General features: G+C 48.6%; 1 long non-coding RNA gene and 1 pseudogene across 1 annotated transcript; both read right to left on the bottom strand.

The window, feature by feature from the left end:
* Nucleotides 1-724: 724 nt before the first annotated feature.
* LOC136510358 (G-type lectin S-receptor-like serine/threonine-protein kinase At2g19130) lies at nt 725-2674 on the bottom strand (annotated as a pseudogene).
* A 618-nt stretch (nt 2675-3292) lies between these two features.
* Nucleotides 3293-4570, bottom strand: LOC136513266 (uncharacterized). Its single transcript, XR_010773332.1, has 3 exons — nt 4324-4570; nt 3716-3924; nt 3293-3626 (listed from the first exon to the last, which is right to left on the bottom strand). It is a non-coding gene; the product is annotated as an uncharacterized lncRNA (long non-coding RNA).
* Nucleotides 4571-5959: the final 1389 nt, after the last annotated feature.

Below are 5959 nucleotides of genomic sequence, written 5' to 3'. Positions count from 1 at the left end.
AGGAAGAAGGCCTTCGGGGTTGCGGCGCCCTTCATCTCCTTTACACGGGTCCCGCCGATCCTGTAGATGATGACGGGGATGGCTCCATGTCTTGACCCTATTCATCACTGGCGCTATACGTGGGCGTCGTCAGCCGGTCGTGGCGCTCCATTCCGTCCTAGCGGGCGGCATGGTTAGCAGATACCCCCGTCAGAAGTCGTACGAGGATTAGGTAGCATAGTGCTAGCACGCCCGACACTGTTGGCGGCGTTAGTCCTCAGGAATGACCCGTCGTGGCCGCGGGTCACATCAAGACGCGCCTACTCCTTTTCTGGTGTCAGAAGTTTGACCCTGGGTTCGTACTCTTAGACCCGTAGTGATTGGAGGCGGTACGGACCCCCGTCGGGCGAGGCGGAATCCCCTTCGAGGGGTCTAGCGAGGTGAAGTCCACGCCCTCGGGGTCAGACGTGACGGAGCCCGCGCCCTCGGGGTCAGACGTGACGGAGCCCGCGCCAACTGGTCAGGCGTGGCGGAGCCCGTGGTGACACGGAGCCCGCACCCTCGGGGTCGGGCGAGACCAAAATACGCTCTTGACCATCCGGACGAGTTAGCGTTCGCGGCCGTCAGCTTCCTTCTTCCAGGTATCCCTAGTACTGATACCCGACACACACGTTATAAATTTCCGATTTTATGAAACGGGTACTAATATATAACTTGACAACAATGTGCTTATGAACTATTACATTCAATCCGCATGAGAAGGTTCAGTTATAGCTGCAAGTAGTCTTGGCATTGGGGGCATATCAAGCCCCTGGAGACCCTCAAGAGCCCGAACCATTTCACCCATTGTTGGACGATCAAACTCATTATCTTGAATACACCAAAATGCAACTTTGAAAACCCTTTCAACCTCTTCCAAATCAAAGTCACCTTGCAACCGTGGATCCACCAAGCTTCCTATGTCTCCTGCATGAAGCTTGCCGATTGCTTGAACTGGGAAATATGCAACATGACAACTGTTGCTGCTATATACTTCTGGTGAATTCCTCCTTCCTGATATGATTTCAAGCAGTACCATACCGAAGCTGTAGACATCAACCTTTGGTGTAATAGCAACTCCACTAAGCCACTCTGGGGCAAGATACCCTGCGGTTCCTCTGAATGTGGTTAGAACTCTGCTAAAATCCCTTCCTACAATTGCTGCCATCCCAAAGTCTGCAATCTTAGAAATGAATGATGCGTCTAGAAGTATGTTTTCTGGCTTAATGTCACAGTGTATGATGCATTGGCGGCAACTTTGATGCAAGTAGCACAATCCTCTAGCAACTCCTATGGCTACTTTATACCTAGTGCTCCAATTTATGATGGAAGCATTGCTCTTAAATAGATGGGAATCGAGAGACCCTTTTGACATGTGTTCATACACAAGTAGCCTCTTATCACCTTCACATCAGAAACCAATCAGTTTAACTAGGTTGATGTGTTGGATCAATCCAATTGAGCTCACCTCAGCCCTAAACTGCTTCTCTCCCTGACGGGCACCATCAAGCTTTTTCACTGCTATCATAGTCTGGTCACCTAACACTCCCTTGAATACAGAACCAAAACCACCACCACCCAGTCTTTCTGAGAAATTTTTAGTAGCATGAACTAAACTATTGTATCTAAATGCTATAACTCCACTACCATTGCCTTGGCTTCCATGTAATGGCAGCATACCACAGCACTTGAATTTGTTACTCCAAATCATTAGCAACAACAACATGAAAACTATAAACCCACAACTAGCAATGCTTGCCACAGTAACAATGCTCGGTTTTCTTTTATTGTTTCTTGTCAAATCTTGCGAATCTCTAGCAGGAAGGCGGTCAGAAAAATTATCGATGCCATCATTCCGATTTACACTAAGCAGTTCACCATACCAGACAGAGCATTTGTTGTTGTTGTAGGAATAAGCGGTGCAGGAGCAGTTACCAAGACAAGCTTCAGCACATTCTCTCTGGGTCGTAGCATCTTGCATGCTATGAGGGTAACGAGGATATGTAACTCGAGCTATGGTATGAAACATGTCTGATGAAGAACTTGCCATGTTTTTATTGTTGTTACTGGCTGTGCATTCTAGGGGAATACTTCTGACGCACCCTCCAGTTGGATCGCCGGCTTCCCAGTCAAGAGGTGAATTGGGAGAGAAGCTCTCCATACAGCTACAAAATAATGGGCTTGCGTTGCCATCACAGACCGTGAAAGGTCCACATATATACAGCAGGCAGACTGCAGGGATCAGAAGGCTGGGCATATACAGTTTGCCAGGAATGTTTTTCCTGTGACCAAATATTCAGCTTAATCTGGCCAGAGACATCTATTGAGACGAATGTGGAAGACGACTCATCCAGTGATTCATACGTGAAGTACTCCTCCTCATGGTTGTTGACATATTTTGGCACGAGCAAACCTTTGGTGCATGCATCCGAGTCTAGCAGCCCAATGAGTGATTTTACAAGTGGAACGCTAAAGGATGCCACCCGACACAAGACCTCGTTGCCGCTGCCGACGAGGATGGTGGTGTCGATGCCGCAGCGGGCGAAGAACGCCCAATCCGTCACCACCTTGTCCTGCGTGAGGCGCATGTACCACTGTTGCGCGCCACTTGTCAAATGATAAGATGCATACTAGACTTGCTCGGTTGTTGGTGTCTTTTGGCCCCTGAAAAATTGCTCACAGCTATTAAGCCATGGCAATGGATCCTCCTTGCCGTCGAACGTGGGGAACGACAGCTTGTGGATGCGCGGCGTCAGGACGGGGAAGGAGCCTGGTGGTGTCCCAGGGTACGGTGGCGGAAGGTTGGTTGTGGGCGCCTCCGGCTTGTTGGGGTTGTCGAAGAGCTTGCCCTCTAGGCCAGCCACAATCTCAGGGATTGCGGATGACGTTGTTGATTCCTTCTGCTGCTTGAGGAAGGCTCGTCCGGCTTCCTCCATGGCACGCTTGGCGTCGGCCTCGAGCGTGGTGGCAGTGGCCTCACGCTCGCGTTGGGCGCGAGCAGCGGCGGCGGCCTCATCAAAGAGGCCTCCCTGCTCGATGTTCTTGAGGCGATCGTTGATGTTGTCGAACTGTTCCTTCACAGCGTCGAACTGCTTGTGGAGGTCCGCGACGAGGCCATCGAACATGGCCTTCATGTCGGTGGCATTGTCGTTGGCACCCATGGGAGGAGCTTGGGATCGCCTGGTCTCCGAGATACCAATGTAAGAGGCCTCCTAGGGAAGGGAGGGTGGCGGCTAGGGTTTAGGGCGTGGGGAAGGGGGTCGGCGCAGGGAAGGGAGAGGGAGGCGGCAGGGAGAGGGAGAGAGGTAGGGGAAGGAGCAATTGCTCTATTCTTGCTTAGATTAGATTGATTACATCCTCCCTATATTTATAGTCCCTATAGGACTTGTGTTCCAAGCAACTATGTGAGATATCCTTATAGATTGGATTCTCCTTTCCTAAACAAACCAAACTCCTAACATAATAAATCTTCTACTTTAATTATCTAATCTCTTTCGGGTGAAAGGGGCAGCGAGGGCGTCGGCGCCCCTCCTGGCGCGCGCGACCCCCCTGGGGTGCGCTGGAGCTGGCCCAGCGCCCTTCTTTGGGCCTCGCTTGGCCCATTAACTCTGGGTTGGGGGCCTCTCATTAGACATATGACAAAGAGTTTTCACACGAACAATGGTTAATCAAGCGGGCAGATGAGAGTTTCTTATACCTTGTAAACGACAGCAAACCCGCCCCTGCCAATTTCCAGACCATCAGAGAAGTTTTTAGTGATCGCCTTTAGAAGTGACATTGGCAGGTATATCGGCTTGAATTCTTCTTCATTTTTAAGAAGCACGTCATGGTCGCATTTAGATGTGACCTCCAGGTGATCATGTATCTTATCTTCAGAATCCATCTATAGGCGAATGGTTCGGTACCCTTCCAACAGTTACGAGACCAGTGAATGTGCATGTAATCAGTGAAGAGGAAGTAACAAAAACAAAGAAAGGAAAGGATTAGCATAAATTGATTACTTGTCTTCTAGACTCAGAGTGAAATAGATTCTTGCCCAAGGAGGATTGAGCACACACAGAACCACAAAACTAATAAATCTGGTCCAAATTCATCATGTGGATGTTGTTTGATTTTTACCATTTTACTTGTTGGCTCTGAAATCAGAGTCGGGATCTTTATCATCAGGGTAATGGACTGAGTTTCAGCCCGGTTACTAATTTCCTAACAGAGAGTTTCTGATTGTACTACATACGGATGATCTGCTACTCTGCTCACATACTCAGCACAACCTCGCTCAACCAAAACTGCGACAGATAATCTCACCTCAGCTGCGAAGAAAAGGAGGGAGCCTCCTTCAGAAGCAGGTGCCACCAGGAACTAAGCTTTCTTTCTCCACCATCTATCCAATCTTGGAGCTGCAGACTGGGGAGGAGACACGAATGGGTAGCTGCGGAGGCACGAATGGCCACTCTTGGAGCAAATGCCTGCCTGGGGACTGGGGAGGAGCAGCAGATCTGGCGCCCCCTCCCAAGATCCAGCTGTTCTGCCTGCGTTGACCTGCATTTAACAATTGAAGGAGTAACATTTTTTTTTCTCCGAAACACGAAAACATCTGAATGAATATATATATTCCATAGTGTGTACAAGTACATATACAAACGAGAAAATCGGGATTTTGCTTTTACGGGGAGCGGACTTTGTCCAAATGCCATCAATTTTCTTTTGGCTTTACTAAAATGCTCTTATGAAACGAGTCCAACACACTATAATATCATTTTGAGTTTTAAGTGGACTTTAAAATTTTTTGAGCCAACATTTTAGCCTTCAGTGACTATTTTGCCCCTGAGGTCGCTGACCTATTCCCTGCGCTCTCATCTCTCCCCCTCTCGCTGTTCTCTCGTTGGAGTGAAAGGCAGAGCGCCGCCCCACCCTCGCGCCGCGCCCCCGGGGTGAGCCTCGCCGCCGCCATCCGCCCCCAAGACGCTCCCTGCCCCAGGTGAAGGCTAGCCCGCCAGCGCCGCCTAGAGCAGGTCCCCGCTCTCCCCGTCGTTGGATCTGCGGCCGCTGCTCCTAGCTGTCCGGGTGCTCTTCCCCAGGTGAAGGCGGCCCCAGCCAAGACGCCCGTCCGCGCTAGGTCGCCATCGCTCGACCGCGCGTCACCAGGTCCGCCGCGCCTCCCTGCGTCACGCCAGGCTATGGGTGATGGTTCGTCTAGTTCGTCGTTCATCCCAATAGGTGTCGTTTCTCTGTATCCACTTGGCCCTAGTGGGATCCCTCTAATTCCATGCCCAGAATGTGGTGATAAAGTAGTGGAATACAAATCCTGGAAGAACAACAATATAATTTTCTTCAAATGCGTAAACTACAATGAATTTATGAGTATATATTGCTCTGTTGTTTATTGTCATATAGAACTAGATGAACTATGTACTGTGTCAAGGTTTGGATAAATAAACTGTGTTATGTATTGTCATTTCCACAGGCAGTGAAGAAATGTTCATTCTTTAGGTGGTTGGAAGAGTACAAGAAAGTAGTCGCAAAGAAGCTTAAAGAAGATTTGCTAGCTGCAGTGCCATTAGAAGGTCATGGTGAAACTAAATGTCAAGAAGAAATAAAGATATGATTTATCTCAAGATGGACACACTTATCGATATGGTCCAGCTGTTGGTGGTGCTCTGTTTAGTCATGATTGTCATAGTTCTTTTAGGTGTGGTGTGCTTATTAGCAAGTGAACCAAGATTGTGTTCTAAAACTATGTTGTATCAGTACTGATTAGTTAGCTTTTGCAGTTAGTCATACCTATTATCAAAACAAGCCCTGGCTGTGGTAATAAAATGTCAAATCGATAATTTTTTCTTTGCAATATGAATTTTCATGGAGCGTTGGTTCCTCTGTCTTTTTTTTCTTTGAATAACTATTGCCAGTAACACCAAGGGCTTTTGGTTATATATATCAGACA

This window comes from Miscanthus floridulus, chromosome 16, assembly GCF_019320115.1.
Source record: "Miscanthus floridulus cultivar M001 chromosome 16, ASM1932011v1, whole genome shotgun sequence".
NCBI classification, from domain to species: domain Eukaryota; kingdom Viridiplantae; phylum Streptophyta; class Magnoliopsida; order Poales; family Poaceae; genus Miscanthus; species Miscanthus floridulus.
Note: the sequence above shows the minus strand (reverse complement) of the source record. Positions and strands in the feature narration are given on the sequence as shown.